General features: G+C 43.7%; 1 long non-coding RNA gene across 1 annotated transcript; it reads right to left on the minus strand.

The window, feature by feature from the left end:
• Positions 1-539: 539 nt before the first annotated feature.
• On the minus strand, positions 540-15,956 carry LOC116269470. Its single transcript, XR_004177017.1, has 3 exons — positions 15,574-15,956; positions 8,246-8,394; positions 540-766 (listed from the first exon to the last, which is right to left on the minus strand). It is a non-coding gene; the product is annotated as an uncharacterized LOC116269470 (long non-coding RNA).
• Positions 15,957-17,041: the final 1,085 nt, after the last annotated feature.

Below are 17,041 nucleotides of genomic sequence, written 5' to 3' on the forward strand. Positions count from 1 at the left end.
GACGTGACTAAGTGTAGAGGCTGTGGGCAAGAGGCTGGAAATACGAACCAGAGTGAGAGAAAGAGGGAGGAGAGATGACCTGGAAATTTGGGAAGGAGAGCATGCTGGAGGATGGAGGAGGCTGTAGGATCTGGAGAGCCACTCTAGGGAAAAGAACAGGAACTGACCAGGGACACAGGAACTGCTGAGGACGGCTGAGGCGCTTAGCATGTTGTAAACTAACGTGGAACGTCACAGAGTTTAGGCCGGAAAGTGGACTTCAGAGTTGAGTGCCATAGGCTGGGTGTGTGGGAATGAGCATGGGAGGGGTGTGAGAATAGTGGAACGTGATAAAGGAACACAGCATGTAATTTTGGAGATTATGTTTGATGACAAAGTCTGTGGTGTGGCCCAGGGACTGGACAGGTGAAGTACAGTGGGGTCTAGGGGCTAAGAAGTGATGAAAGTCAGGGTCAGAATTTGATCACCCACAGGACCAACTCTTGTTTGGACATCAGGTAATGTTTAATCTGACTGAGAGGTGGACTGGAAGTTCCACTGGGTTGGTGTTCTAGAAGCTCATGGTAATGTCTTCTTTCACGTGCAAGGTAGCAGTGAAGATGATTTAAGCCGTAGGTAGCAAAAAGCCTGAAACAAACTGGCTGAAGCAAGGTGGAAATGTGAGATGTCAGCTGCAGAGCCAGCCAATCACAGGGCTCCAGGTCTGTTTCTTGGCTCTTCTTCAGGCTTGGCTGTCCTCTGTATGTGGGCTTAATTCTTCAAAAAACTTTTAATTAAAAAAATTGTGGTAAAATACACACCACATAAAATGACCATCTTAACCATTATAAGGATACAGTTTAATGGTGTTAAGGACATTCCTATTGTTGTACAATCATTACTATCATCCATCTCCAGAACTCATCTTATAAAACTGAAATTCTATACGAATTGCGCAAATAGCTGCCATTCTCCTCCTCCCAGCCCTGACAACCACCATTCTACTTTTTGTCTCTCCAAAGTGACTACTCTAGGAACCTCATATAAGTGGAATAATATGATATTTATCCTTTTGTGTCTGGCTTATGTCACTTGGCCTAATGTCCTCAAAGTTCATCCGTGTTGTAGGATGTGTCAGAATTCTCTTCTTTTTTTCAGGCTGAATAATTTTCCATGGTATAGACAGATCACACTGGAAAAAAAATCTATTCACCCATCAGTGGACGTTTAGGCTGCTTCTGTCTTTGGGCGATTGTGAAGAAGGCTGCTGTGAACATGGGTGTACAAATATCTCTTTGAGTCCCTGCTTTCATTTCTTTTGGGTGGATACCCAGAAGTGGAATTGTTGCGTTTCATAGAATTCTATGTATAACATTTTGAGGGACTACTGGGCCATTTTCCATAGCTACCATACCATTTTACATTCCCACCAACTGTGGGCTTAATTCTGAAGTTGCTTCTCCCCTGGTGGCAAATGTTCCGGGCTTTACCCCCCATGCTATGACCTCAGAGGGAGGACAAAAACTGTCTGGGATCTGGCAGTAGTCATGAGACCCCGCCTGCTTGGTGGACTCAGGGCACAGGGCTAACCCTAAACCAATGACTGTGGCAAACGACTGGTGGGCTTTAGACAACCCGCCCCCACCCCCACCCCCACCCCCCACACCTTGGAACTGGGGCTGTGGTCAACACCCTCATAAGTGTGTTTGCTGCGTGGATAGCGCTGGGGGCAGATTCCAGGACTATCCACTCAGCAAACACATAGATTCCAGTAACAGAACATGGCTGCTGGGACCACCAACTGTGTCCCAAACTCAGAGTGCTGGGTCACAGATTCTTTGAACGGTTATATGAAGTTATAATTGGCATACAACAAACTACACATGGTTAAAGAGTACTGTTTGCTAAGTTTTGATCTGTATGTGCCTGAGACACCAATTTGATTGACCATCAGTTTAAAGTATTATAGAGACGTTTCCTGAAAAATGATCATGTAATTATCCCCTGCATTCCAATAGTATTTTAGGATATATCACTTGATTTTCTCTGATTCTTACCAAAATACTAGGAGGCACCTGATCCTCGTTTTGCATATTCAGATGCCACAGTGCTGAAGGAGCATCTCTGAGTAGGTGAAGCGGTCCTGGGAAGAACATCTCCTCGTGGGGGAACAATCAAAGTGCATGGAAAAACAGTTTTTCTCTAAAAACTAAATGGCTTACTAGGGACAAAATCCAGAGCCTTGACCCACTTACCTGGATCCCTTGGCTGATCCTGAGTGGGCCATGGGCTGGACCCAGAATGTGTGTCTCCAGGCCCTCCAGCCCTCTAGCAGGGCACTCATGTTCACACACCAGGGCCCAAGCCTAGAGGCTGGGAGAGGCCAGGGCTGATGGAGTGGAGCCTGCAGCTAGCATTGGGCCTGCCCTGCTGGCCACGGGTGCCTCCTTGCTGGCTGGCTGGCTGGGTACTCTGTGCACGGGTGCAGTTTGGTGGAAGAAAGGCGATTCCTTTACTTGTGTTGCAGGGTTCCAGAGAAGATGTGCGTTTATAACTGGGACTCTGACAGCCTTGGGTTAGTCCCTGGTGGGCCACTGAAATGGACCTATTCATTTCAGCCCTGAGGTCACAGATAGGAAGGCCATTTATTACAAAATAAACCTAAGTGAAAGTTCAGATCTATCAGTGCTTCTTAATCCTAACCGGACATTCAGATAACCTGGGAGGTAGACACAGATATCTGAGTCTCCCCCTTTCTCCCCAGATTCTGGTTTAATTGGTCTGGGTGAGGCCCAGGCATGAACATACTGTCAAAGCTTTTGGGTGAGTCCCTCATGCTCCTGGCTTCGAGTGAGGATCACTGACTTGAAGGGTTACTTCAGGTAAAAAGACATTTTCATTTACACACATATTGCAAGATGGTTCTTCTGAAACCTGAATTATCTCTATTTTTCCACATTACTTTTGTCTTCGGCTTAATTGGATGCTTCTCTGACATTTGAATGGTGGCACAATGACTCAGGATTGTTAGGAAAAGGCAGTCTTGTTGTAAACACATGGTTTTCTTTCATTAACTTTGCAATGAAAGGGGTGACTCTTACCAGACTTTAAGACATATCTTCACAGTTTGCCATCTACAATGGGAGAAGACAGTTTGGCTGTGTTCCTCCAGTTTCAGGGAAAAGAACTGTGCCTCACAAGCTTGTTTACTAACTTTCAGCCTCTGGCAATAGAGTTACAAGCTCTTTCCAGAGGCCCAGGCTGGGCGCTGCAGGCCACCTTCCCGTAGTCACTTGGATGATTTAAGGTCACATTAGGAAAGAGATGGCAGATGCCAGTTCCCAGGTCCATGATCAAACAAAGATTCAAAGGAAAAGGTTTTGGAAACAAATAAGCCTGGCTCTCCCAAAAGCCACACGTCAGCAGGTTATGGGCAGGCTCTACTGAAGGTCTCACCGTAGTCATTACTGGCTCTTATGAAAAGGTCAAGGCCCTAATTCAGACGCTGGAGCCACTTCCCTAGCCTTGCAAAGGGAACACGGAATGCAAATATGGAATAAAGAGTAGGTTCCGCTTAGGCCTTGACAACTCAACTACCCCAGGGACTCTGGTCACCAGATGGTACTCTCCTGCCTGCTTCGGAGGTCCCCCCAGCCTGGGCATGGTGCACCCGAGAGTCATCTCCAGAGAGCTGTCTCTACTGTGCTGCATACATTGGGGTCCCTCTCTGTACACCTGAATTCGGCAGGCAGGCCTTCCCTTTTCTTCTTTCCCTTTGAGAATGAAGTGCCCGTGGGCCCTGGGTTGTTCAAGCCTCCCATCAGCATCTCTTCCTGCCTATGTGAGGGCGTCTGCCAGGTTGAATCTGAGAGGCCAGGACAGACCCTGCCTCCCAAGGTCTTCTTGGTTCCATATTCCTGGCATCAACTCCAAATGGTGGCTGATCAGTGGCAGACCCTAAACAGCCCTGTGTGAGGGCTGGCACTCTGAGTATGACTGTGTGAGCCTCCTCAGCCGGGCCCTGGGCCCCAGAGCGGGGACTCACCTTCCACAGGGGGCCTGGGATGCTTTGACCTCCACACTGCCGGCCCAGCCTCCTGGGCTTTGTGTGGCTCCGGGCGGGCGGGCCTTTCTCCACCAGGGCCTCCTGGGGCAGCAGAGAAACCACCCCAGTCCCGTTTCCCACCCTCTAACAGCAGGGACTTGGACTTCCCTGGGTGTCACAGGCCCTTCTTGTTGCAGCAGGAGGATCCTGTGCGTTTGATCTAAATCTGGTCTCCCGCTGGAGAGGCCCAAACAATCTCAGTCAAAACAGTATTAACAGGAAACCTGTCTCTCAGGGCCAAGAATGCAACCAAAATAGCTCCAAGTCTTCAATTCCAATAGCAGCACCGTTTGGGAAGGCTTCACCTGAGAGAGACAATAAGTGGAACTCTGTCCCCAAATATCCCGCCCTCTTCTGCACCCTCCATGGGGCCTAGTGGATCACAGGTAGTGTGGGGCTGCTGGACTCCAGGCTCCCCAGGCGGGTGGTGAGCCCTGACTGTCCTCCGAGGGTGGAGCTGGGGATTCCAGCTCCAATCCCACTGTGCAACCCGAATGCACCACAATCAAAAGGCTTGTTTTGACTGAATTAACTGACCAGGTTTTTTTGTTTTTTTTTGTTTTTGTTTTTTTTTGAGATGAAGTCTTGCTATGTCACCAGGCTGGAGTGCAGTGGTGCAAGCTTGGCTCACTGTAACCCCTGCCTCCCAGGTTCAAGCGATTCTCCTGCCTCAGCCTCCCGAGTAGCTGGGATTACAGGTGCTCATCACCATGCCTGGCTAATTTTTTTTGGATTTTTAGTAGAGATGGGGTTTCACCATATTGGCTAGGTTGGTCTTGAATCCTGACCTCAGGTGATAGGCCCACCTCAGCCTCCCAAAGTGCTGGGATTACAGGTGTGAGCCACTGCGCCTGGCCCAAGTATTTTGTTTGGTGGAGATAATTGAGAATTTTAGGAGGAAAAAAAAATCCTTTTTTTTAAAGCATCTAATTTCGCTGTGAAATATTTACAAACTCAAAAAACACTACAAGGAAGAAGATAAAAGTCACCCATAAGCTTACAGTACAGAGAGAACACAGCTCACGCCCGCGGGAATGCTCAATATTTCTTCCATTTATGTGCACACATCTACACAGACACCAAACACACATCACACATTTTAATGGGTTTGGGTGTCTCCTGCTTCACTATTTTCCTTTCCCTCCAGGCAGCCCTTGTTGCCAGCTTCCAGAGGTGTCTGCTACCTCTGCAGCACATCTGCATTTGTTTAGAGGAGCTTTCCTATGCAAGTGGTAGCACAACAAGGTACTTTTGTGGTCCTTCCTTTCCTTTTGAACCTGACTGTGTACCTTGCAGAGCCTTCCAAATCAGTACGGGCCTGCTTCTTTACAAATTTGTATAATATTCTACTGTATGGTCACACCATAATTTATTTAGTCCCCCGTTGTGAACATTTAGATTGTTTCCAGACTTATTAAAAAAAAGTACTCAGTTTCTTACTTTGTAGAAGTGGTGTCCTTGAGTTAAACACTTCTGGTCCTTTGTGCTTTTGCCAGCCTGCCCTCCCATGAACTTGTAAACCTGCACTCCCACTTGCAATATCTAGGAGAATGTTGATCTCCCTGCACCATCACTCACACAGTTTGCCATCACAGCTTTTGAATTTTGCCAACTTGTTAAGTGAAAAATACCACTGCCTTTCTTGTAAGAGTGAGTTTGAAATCTGTTCCCATATTTGAAAGCATTTGCACTTTTGTTTCTCTGAACTCTCCATGTTATTTTGCTCACTTTTCTACTGGGTTGTTGGCATATCTTTTTTTCTTCTCTCTTTTTGATAGCACAGTTTTTATTTTTTGGCCACTACTCCTTTACTACTTCTTAGCCCAGCAAGAATAGAAGCCGCTCACAATACAGTTTCTTTTTCTTCTTTTAAATCTCCTACCTCACATACCGTCTGCTTCCTGCAAACATGGCTTACTCATGGTTCTTCACGCAGTCTGTTTCCTGATGCTTTCCCTGCCAAGTGACCAAACTAGGTCCAGAGTAACTCTTACCACGAACCCATGTGCCCAGTTCCCAGAGGGTAATTTTATTCTGTAGAGAAACTTCTAGCAATGTACCACACCAGCTGGAAGAAGCAGCATGCCAGGTGGGAAAGAAAATATTTGGTTATTTTGGCTGGAAATTCTTGTCCTCTATAAAATTATCTGTGGTAGTTGGTGGAGGGAAAAAAGCTTTTAGAGTCTAATATTACTGATTCAGTTTCCTCACAGTTGTTTTGGCAAAGTCTACATAACTGCAAAAATGATTTGCTTTACTTAGAGTTTTGCTCCTCATTATTCTGAGATGTGAAGTTCTAAAGAGACTGAGGTCTCTATCGGGAAAGATTTCCTCACCATCAATCTGAATGTGGTGTGTTATCTGAACTTTTGCCTGTGATTTTTAAATCCTTTAAAGTTTTTTTCTAAGTATTGGCCTTTTAGTTCCATCTTTTAAGAAATAACCACAGGGAAAGGACTATAACTAGCACAGTGGACAAACGTAGATATCATTTTGCAGAGATGACCAGTCTGTTTCCACTCTGTTCTCCCCAACCTGGTCCCTGCCCAGTGACAGTGAGATCCACTCTGTGTCTTTCTTTCCTCTCTTCTCATCTGTGCAATTCCTATATTCAGAGGCGTCAGGATCTAGAGTGTTAGGCAGCAGGCTCTGCCCCTCACTCCTCATTTTCATGGATTTCATTTGTGTGTTGAAGGCAGAGTCTCCCCTGCCACTGACCTGCTGACTGCATGGTTTGGATGCTCGGCCTGTGGCCTGTCTAAGGAGGATGCCACCAGGATGGTCTGTCACCTCTGATCCATGAGGGATGTTCAGACCTAACTTCTTAGTTCAAAATTCTACTGTTTGGAAAATGATTTTCTTTCTTTTTCCCCTATAAACATTAATAAAGGATTCATCATGTTATAGTATTTGCTACATAGGCTACATTTTTCTTTTTCTTTTCCAAAGGAGAAATATTATCTCAGACTGCAGGTAATCTGCCAGTGTTTGTGACTCAGGAATACTGAATGTATCTAGAATCATTGCTATCTTGATATCTGCTGGCATTGGGGAGTAACAGTAGTAATAAACGTAATGAAAAGAGTAATAGCAATTGTGCAGCACTTCATAGGTGTCGGACACTCTTCAAAGCACTTGATTTTTCTTTTTTCTTTTTTTAAAATTATACTTTAAGTTTTACGGTACAAGAGCACAACGTGCAGGGTTGATACATAGGTATACATGTGCCATGTTGGTCTACTGCACCCATCAACTCACCATTCATGTTGGGTATTTCTCCTAATGCTATCCCTCCCCCCTCCTCCCACCTCCCGACAGGCGGTGTGTGATGTTCCCCACCCTGTGTCCAAGTGTTCTCGTTGTTCAGTTCCCACCTATGAGTGAGAACATGCGGTGTTTGGTTTTCTGTCTTTGTGATAGTTGTTTGAGAATGATGGTTTCCAGCTTCATCCATGCCCCTGCAAAGGACATGAACTCATCCTTTTTTATGGTTGCATAGTGTTCCATAGTGTATATGTTCCACATTTTCTTATTCCAATCTATCATTTATGGGCATTTGGGTTGGTTCCAAGTCTTTGCTATTGCAAATAACTTGATTTTTATTAATTCATTTAATCCTCACAAAAAATGGGAGGAACACTTGCTACCTTTGTTTTACAAGAGGAGGCCTTGGCACAGGGAGGTTAAAAACCTTGTCTAAGGTGCATAGCCACGAGTAGAGTAAGATTGGAATTGCAGAACACTACACACATTATGCAATGAGTGAATTTGTTGGACCAGGAAGTTGAGCTAAGAAATTCATCAGCCGGCTGGGTGCCGTGGCTCACGCCTGTAATCCCAGCACTTTGGGAGGCCGAGGCAGGTGGATCACTTGAGGTCAGGAGCTCAAGACCAGCCTGGCCAACATGGCAAAACCCCATCTCTACTAAAAATACAAAAAGTAGCCAGGCATGGTGGTGGGCTCCTGTAATCCAAGCTACTCAGGAGGCTGAGGCAGCAGAATCACTTAAACCAGGGAGGCGGAGGTTTCAGTGAGCCAAGATTGTGCCACTGCACTCCAGCCTGGGCAACAAAGCGAGAAGACTACATCTTAAAAAAAAAAAACAAAAAACAAAAAACTAAAACCTGTTGGGATTATTTAGAAAACAAAAAATTGCATACCTTTCTTTCCAAATGAGAGTCCTCTCTGTGTGATTGGAACTACAGCCACGGTAGGATTGTGTGCATGGTCATGCTTGCCCTGGTGCTATTTAGGGCACACTGGATATTTTAGACATGGTCTTTTTCTTCACAGTCTCTAAACATTGGCCCTGGTTAAAGACATAAGACACATTAGTTACATGGTATAATCCTGTTATAGATTTTCAGGATGAGTTTTCCTCGAAAATTTCTATGTTCCAAATCTTCAAGAGACAAATGGAAGACGTTCGAAGGGCCTGAGTTTACCAGGTGACAGATAATATGGATTGATGTGCTCAATTCATTTCTAATCTGCGGCCAATATATAGTGCTGGGTGCAGAATGGAGAAACCTGAAAACTGTATTTTCCAGTTGTCATTGTGCCTGGGATTCCAGGTGGGCTGGATGGCCCAGCAATGAGATGCACCCACTTGGAACTGAGTGGAGGAAGCTGCACAGCATGGGGACCCGTTTTCTGATGTGGATTCTGTGGGGAACTGTGTTTTGGAACCAGCAGCTCTTCACAGTCAGTAATGTTTTAAAGCCACTAGAAGTAAGTCTTCTCTTTGTACTGTTATGTTACCAACCAGGTAGATAATTAGGCTTATTCATTTCAGGCTGTTTTGGGAATTGTTTTGGAAACTGAATTCAGATGAATTTAGAAATGCGTTTCATTGTTTTTTATTCTATTTCATTATTTATTTATTTATTTATTTTTAGTATGTAAAACAATTTGTTTTCAAAGTCAGAATAAGGGAGGAGACCACCCCTCATATTGTCTTATGCCCAATTTCTGCCTCCAAAGAAAGAAAAAGTAAAAACTAAAAGGCAGAAATGAAATCCACAAGCAGACACCCCGGTGCCACATCTTGGGCCTGGTAGTTAAAGATCAACCCCTGATCTAATCGGTTATGTTATCTATAGATTCCAGACATTGTATGGAAAAGCACTGTGAAAATCCCTGTCCTGTTCTGTCTCATTCTGATTACTGGAACATGCAGCCCCCAGTCACATACCCCCTGCTTGCTTAATCAATCATGAACCTCTCACACGAACCCCATTAGAGTTGTGAGCCCTTCAAAGGGACAGGAATTGCTCACTCAGGGACTTCAGCTTTTGAGACAGGAGTCTTGCTGATGCCCCCCACCGAATAAACCCCTTCCTTCTTTAACTTGGTGTCTGAGTTTTGTCTGTGGCTCCTCCTTCTACATTTCTTGGTTCCCTGACTGGGAAGCAAGGTGATTGGCGGATGGTGGAGGCAGCTCCTTAGGCGGCTTAAGCCTACCCTGTGGAACATCCCTGCCGGGGACTCTGACCAGCCCAAGCGATGCGGATCCTGAGAGGGTTCCCAGGTAGGCATTTGCCCCAGTGGAATGCCTCGCCAGAGCAGTGTGTGGCAGGCTCCCGTGGAGGATCAATGCAGTGGCTGAACACTGGGAAGGAATGGGCACTTGGAGTCTGGACATCTAAAACTTGGTAAGACTAGTCTTTGAAACATGCCCACTCTGTTTGAGTGGAAGAATGGCCTGATCACTGTGGTGTGCCTTTATTGGCACTTTGGTTTTGGTTTTGGTTTTGACTGAATTTGAATTGCTTGACAGGACCAGTCTTGGTAACTTGCCCACTCCATTTGAGTGGAAGTGTGGCCTGATCACCCACAGTGTGCCTTTATTGGCACTTTAGTTTTGGTTTTGACTTGGTTTGAATTGCTTGACAGGATTGGTCTTGGGAACTTGCCTACTCCATTTGAGTGGAAGCGTGGCCTGATCACCCACGGTGTGCCTGTACTGGCACGTTGGTTTTTGTTTTGACTTGCCTTGGATTGCTTGATACTTTGGTTTTGGTTTTGACCTGGCTTGGATTTCTGGATACTCTGATTTTGGTTTTGATTTTGGTTTGGTGCAAACTGCAAAAGTGTGTGTGTGCCCTTTTTACTGGTTCTTTGTTTTGTAGTGTGTGTGTGGTGTGAGCGTGGTGTTTTGTCTCAAAGAAGCATAGGTCAGGCACAAATAAGCCCACCCTACTAGGAACTATGTTGAAAAATTTCAAAAATTTTAAAGGAGACTATGGAGTACTATGACACTAGGAAAACTTAAAACTTTGTGTAAGATAGACTGGCCAGCATTAGAGGTAGGTTGGCCATTAGAAGGAAGTCTCTTGTTTCAAAGGTATGGCACAAGGTAACCTGTAAGCCAGGGAGCCCAGACCAGTTCCTGTACATAGACACTTGGTTACAGCTGGTTTTAGACCCGGTGCCCGCAACACACAGTGGTTGAGAGAACAGCAGCATAAGCGGTTGGCAGAGGCAGGGAAAGGCCAGCAGAGAGAGAGAAAGGAAAGAGATAGAGAGGAAAAGAAGCAAAGAGAGAGAGAGGAAGAGACAGAGAGGAAGAGACTGACAAAGAGGCAGTCAAGGAGAGAGAGAGAGGGAGAGAAAGAAAGAGAGAGGCAGAGAGAGAGAAGAGACAGAGGCAAAAGGAAAGTCGAAGAGAGAGATATACAAGTAGTTAAGAAAAAAAAAGTGTACCCTATTCCTTTAAAAGCTAAGGTAAATTTAAAACCTATAATTGATAATTGAAGGCATTCTCCGTAACCCTAGAACACTCCAATACCACTTGGTTGTCAGTGCAAACAAGGGCGTATCCCAAAAGCACTGAGGCCTTCCTGTCAAAAATCCTTAACTCAGTAACCCGTGGATGGCCCAAATGCATTCAATCTGTAACGGCAACTGCTTTGCTAACAACAACAACAAAAAGTAAAAAAAAAAAAATAACTTTTAGAGGAAACCTCATTGTGAGCACACCTCACCAGTTCAGAAGTACCCAAAGAAAAAAAAAAAAGGAAAAAAAAAGGAAAAAAAAAGGGGAGCAAAATTTATATAAAAAGAGTATTATATGGTAAATTCTTGTCCTGAAATAAATTAACTGGTTGTTTAAAGAAAGAAATATTTGTAATAAGTCAGAAAGTTGAGGCATGTCGAAGAATTGTCTGCAAAAGTCATGAAAAAGAAGTGTATTATATAAAAAGAATTTATGCAAAAAATGTTGTATAATTTAAAAGTAACTAGGCCTCCTGAATGTGAAACTATTGAAAAAAAAAGTTTATGTGCAAGGTGTATAAGAAAAGTAAAATATACCTTTGGTAAAAGGATTATAAGGTGGCATAAAAATGTACATTTTTACTTACATTAAAAAGTTAAAAAAATTATTGTTTTGAAGGTTTAAACAAGTTTTAAGGTGTTAATTTTAAAGAAAATTATGTGAGTAAACATATTAGCTAAAGTTAAATAAGTATCATCCAGTTTTTCTGTGAACTGGAAATTAAAGTAAAAGCATAACAGGTTTTTCTTAAAGCACCAACCTGCTCTTTAGCAAAAATTATAGAAGGTTAAAAGGAGTCTATAAAATCTTACCTTGTGGTCAAACATTAAAAATTAAAGAAATATGTCTACAAGGTTTTATTAAAATTAGGGTTAACATTAATAACACACTAATATAAAGATAAAATTTAGTTTTTCTGGTATAAAAATCATATGAGAAGCATTGTTAAATGTAAAATGGTATTTGGCTTTCTTTGGTTTAAAAACTAATAAAAATAGGTGCTAAAGGAAATTTCTCAGTAAAAAGGCACTAAGGACTATAAAGTCCACGGCCAAGGTCCCCCCATTTAAAACAAAAGGTCAGTTTCTTAAAAAGTATATACTTGGTTTATCTTCCACTTTCCTTTCTCAAAAAAAAAAAAAAAAAAAACCACCTAAAAGTCTTTTAGCACATGTACCACCCCTAGAATTTCCGGTAAACCAGCACCAGCCTGAAGATCACGTTCTCATCAAAGGGTGGAAAGAAGAAAACCTCAAGCAAGCCTGGGAAGGACCCTGCCTTGTGCTGCTAACCACCAAGACTGCCTTTCATGCAGCACACACACACACACACACACACAAAAAGATGGACTTATCACACCCGACTCAAGAAAGCGCCACCCCCTCTAGGATCGTGGGCCATAGTCCCAGGGAAAAACCCTACCAAACTAAAGCTAAGAAAAATTAACCCTTTTCATCATCTATTCTATTACTCTTTCTTCTTTCCTTGTTCTATTGCTGACCATCCAGTTATTAACATAACCAAGTCAATTTCACCTCAAACTATTGCATTTAATGCTTGCCTTGTTATACCCTGTGAGGACTTGCCAAGTCAAAGACAGCTTTGTACTTCAGTAAAGTACTTCTCTCCCTCCTGACTCTCCTCAGATTGGGCATTAGTAAACTAGGACCATTTAATCCAGGGAGATTTTGATAAAGACCCCAGTGCCAACCAGGAGTCTTGCCCCATGATGTAGAGCTTTCATGCCATAGTTGGTCCAACATTCTATGGACCACTAAAGAGCAAGGATGGACTGCCCCAACCACATGGTTATGGTTTGTAATTTCCTAAAACCATACATTCATTTTACTAGAGGATCATAGAAGTTAAAGACTTAAAACAAATTTTAGCAACCAAGACAGGATACCAAGGTGCAAATGCCTGGTTAAAATGGATCAAATATTCCATCTGCATGTTAAAAAAAGCAATTGTTATGCTTGTGCACATGGCAGGCCAGAGGCCCAGATTGTCCCCTTTCCACCAAGGTGGTCCTCCAGTCTACCAGGTGTGGGTTCTTCAACTGACCTTCCTCAGACTGAGGACTTTTCCCAGTGTATACATCAAGTCACTGAGGTAGGACAAAAGGTTGTTACGGTCCTATTATTTTATGGTTATTATAAGTGTACTGGAACTCTAAAAAGAACTTGTTTGTATAATGTTATTCTATACAAGGTGTATAGCCCAGGAAATGACCAACCTGATGTGTGTTATGACCCATTTGAGCCTCCCATGACCACAGTTTTAAAAATAAGATTAAGGACTGAGGACTGGTAGGGACTCATAAATGATACGAGTAGAGTGTTAGCCAAAACAGAAGAAAAAGGGGTGTCCAAACAAGTCAGCTGAAAATTTGATGCCTGTGCTGGCATTAATAGCAGTAAGTTAGGAATAATGTGTGGTTCTCTTAATTGGAAAAGAGGCTATATTACAGAAAGTACATCTGTCATAAATTAGGACTGTGTAGAAATAAACGTAAATACTGGTCTTGGGTCATTTAGGCCACTTGATAAAAAATAAAAAAAAAAATAAAAAGGATCCAGTCCACCTTTAGAAAGGAAAAAATGGCCATTCCTGTACTAAGGGACAATGTAACCCCTTAGAGTTAGTAATAACCAATCCCCTCGATCCTCGCTGGAAAAAAGAGGAGCGTGTGACCTTAGGAATCGACGGGGCTGGACTGGATCCTCGAGTAAATATCTTGGTTTGAGGGGAAGTTTACAAACGCTCTCCTGAGCCAGTGTATCAAACTTTCTATGATGAACTAAACGTGCCAGTACCAGAAATTCCAGGAAAAACAAGAAATTTGTTTTTGCAATTAGCCAAGCATGTAGCCCAGTCTCTTAGTGTCACTTCATGTTATGTATGTGGAGGAACTGTAACAGGAGATCAATGGCCATGGAAAGCCTACAGAATTAGTACCTACAGACCCAGTTCCTGATGAATTCCCAGCTCAAAAGAATCACCCTGACAATTTCTGGGTCCTAAAAGCCTCAATTATTGGACAATATTGCATAGCTATAGAAGGAAAGGAATTCACTCACCCCGCAGGATGACTTAGTTGTCTGAGACAGAAATTGTATAATGGTACCACAAAAACAGTCACTTGGTGGAGTTAAAATCACACAGAGAGAAATCCATTTAGTAAATTCCCAAAGTTGCAGACCATGTGGATCTACCTGGAGTCCCACCAGGACTGGATAGCCCTCACTGGATTATACTGGATATGTAGGCATAGAACTTACACCAAATTACCTGACCAGGAGGCAGGTAGTTGTGTTATTGGCACTATTAAATAATCTTTTCTTCTACTGCCCACAAAAACAGGTGAACTCCTGGGCTTTAGGCTTCCCGAGAAAAGCATAGCTATAGGAAATTGAAAAAATGATGAATGGCCCCCTGAGAGAATCATACAATATTACGGGCGTGCTACTTAGGCACAAGACGGCTCATGGGGATACCGGACCCCCATTTACATGATCAAACGAATTGTACGGTTACAAGTTGTCTTAAAAATAATCACTAATAAAACTGGCAGAGCCTTGACTATTCTGGCCTGGCAAGAAGCTCAGATGAGAAATGCTATCTATCAAAATAGATTAGCTCTCGACTACTTGTTAGCAGCTGAAGGAGAGGTCTGTAGGAAATTTAACCTTACTGATTGCTGCCTACACATAGATAATCAGAGCAAGTAGTTGAAGACATAGAGATATGACAAAACCGGCACATGTGCCCATGCAAGTGTGGCATGGATTTGATCCTGGGGCCATGTTTAGAAAATGGTTCCCAGCACTAGAAGGATTTAAAACTCTTATAATAAGAATTATAATAGTAATAAGAACCTGCTTACTCCTCCTTTGTTTGCTACCTGTACTTCTTCAAATGATAAAAAGCTTCATCACTGCCTTAGTTCACCAAAATGCTTCAGCACAGGTGTGCTATATGAATCACTATCAATCTTGCAAGAAGACATGGGTAGTAAAAATGAAAGTGAGAACTCCCACTGTTGAGTGAAAGTCTCAAAGAGGGGGAATAAGGGAGGAGACCACGCCTCATATTGTCTTATGCCCAATTTCTGCCTCCAAAGAAAGAAAAAGTAAAAACTAAAAGGCAGAAATGAAATCCACAAGCAGACAGTCTGGCGCCACACCCTGGGCCTGGTAGTTAAAGATCGACCCCTGACCTAATCGATTATGTTATCTGTAGATTACAGACATTGTATAGAAAAGCACTGTGAAAATCCCTATCCTGTTTTGTACTGATCTAATTACCACTGCATGCAACCCCTAGTCACGTACCCGCTGCTTGCTCAATCGATCACGACCCTCTCATGCACACCCCCTTAGAGTTGTGAGCCCTTAAAAGGGATAGGAATTGCTCACTCAGGGAGCTCAGCTCTTGAGACAGGGGTCTTGCCGATGCCCCCGCCTGAATAAACCTCTTCCTTAATTTGGTGTCTGAGGAGTTTTGTCTGCGGCTCCTCCTGCTGCAAAAACTCTGTAACTAGGTGTATTCTGAGAAGCCTACCTTCCATTCCTGTCCTCGCTACCTTGTTTCTCCTTCCCTGTTTATGTAACCAATTAAAAAAAATCAATTTTTGGTTTGTTTTTAGAGTATTTCTTTTTGCAAGTATAAGGAGATACATTTATATGTGTGTTTCTCTGCATTTCTTACCCAAAAGGTCTACATTGTATTTCCCATCATGCCCCTGGTTCTTTTCCCTTTAACAGTATCTCCTCCACTGTTTCAGGTCAGAATTTGGAGCAAAGAGCTTATTCTTTCTCTTGTCTGTTGCCCTGGCTACCACCCCAAACACAGTGCCCTTGTGGGGAACCTTTGTTCTCCATTTGGTAATGTGTCCAGAATTGGTTCCTTCTGGTGGGTTCTTGGTCTCACTGACTTCAAGAATGAAGCTGCAGACGCTCGCAGTGTTACGGTTCTTAAAGATGGTGCTTCCGGAGTTTGCTCCTTCTGATGTTCAGACGTGTCCGGAGTTTCTTCCTTCCAGACCCTCGAGGTGAGTGTTACAGTTCTTAAAGATGGTGTGTCCAGAGTTTGTTCCCTCTGATGTTCAGATGTGTCCCAAGTTTCTTCCTTCTGGTGGGATCGTGGTCTTGCTGACCTCAAGAGTGAAGCCGCAGACCTCCCCAGTAGTGAGTGTTACAGCTCTTAAAGGTGGCCCCTCTGGAGTTGTTTGTTCCTCCTGGTAGGTTTCTGGTCTCGCTGACTTTAGGAGTCAGCCACAGACCTTCACAGTGAGTGTTACAGCTCATAAAGGTAGCACGGACCCAAAAAATGAGCAGCAGCAATTTATTGTGAAGAGCCAAAGAATAAAATTTCCTCAATGCAGAAGGGGATCCTATGGGTTTGTGGCTGCTGGTGCTGGGGGCCTGCTTTTATTCCTTTATTTGGTCCCACCAACATCCTGCTGATTGGTCCATTTTACAGAGAGCTGATTGGTCCATTTTACAGAGTGCTGATTGGTCCATGTTTACAGAGTGCTGATTGGTGCATTTACAAACCGTTAGCTAGACACAGAGCGCTGATTGGTGTGTCTACAATCCTTTAGCTAGACAGAAAAGTTCTCCAAGTCCCCACCCTTAACCTCTCAGTAAGATGCTGGTTTTAGGTGGAGTTGATTATCTATGAAATCATGTCAGGGAAGTGTCTGACAATTCTTTCTTAACTGAATATTTTTAAATACCAGAAATGGGTGTCAGATTTAGTTAAGTAGAGGCAGAAACCATACCTATTTTTAAATGAAAATAATTTAACATAAATAACTGTTCACTAAATGACAAGAAGGGACTGCTAAGACATCTGAGAGGTTGGGGGTGGGGGACAAAAGGGAGAGGAGGGACCATATTGAACTCAGCCCTCTGCAGAGCACCCCCTGCTTGCGCTCAGACTAGGGCCTGAGGCCTGACGGGCTCCTGGAGCCGGACCCAGACGTCCGATGGAGGCAGCGGCCGGCTGGAGGAGCAAATGTAAACAGCAAACTGGACTCAAATGCTGCTCCTGGAACACAGCACCACATCTGAGGTGAAGAGGTGAGGATGGGATGGTACTGGCTAAAGAGGGAGCAAACAGGAAGAGTGATGCCCCCAGCCCAGCAGCCTCCCTTCTGCCCCTCTACTGCAGG

Source organism: Papio anubis, chromosome 11, assembly GCF_008728515.1.
Source record: "Papio anubis isolate 15944 chromosome 11, Panubis1.0, whole genome shotgun sequence".
Classification (NCBI taxonomy): domain Eukaryota; kingdom Metazoa; phylum Chordata; class Mammalia; order Primates; family Cercopithecidae; genus Papio; species Papio anubis.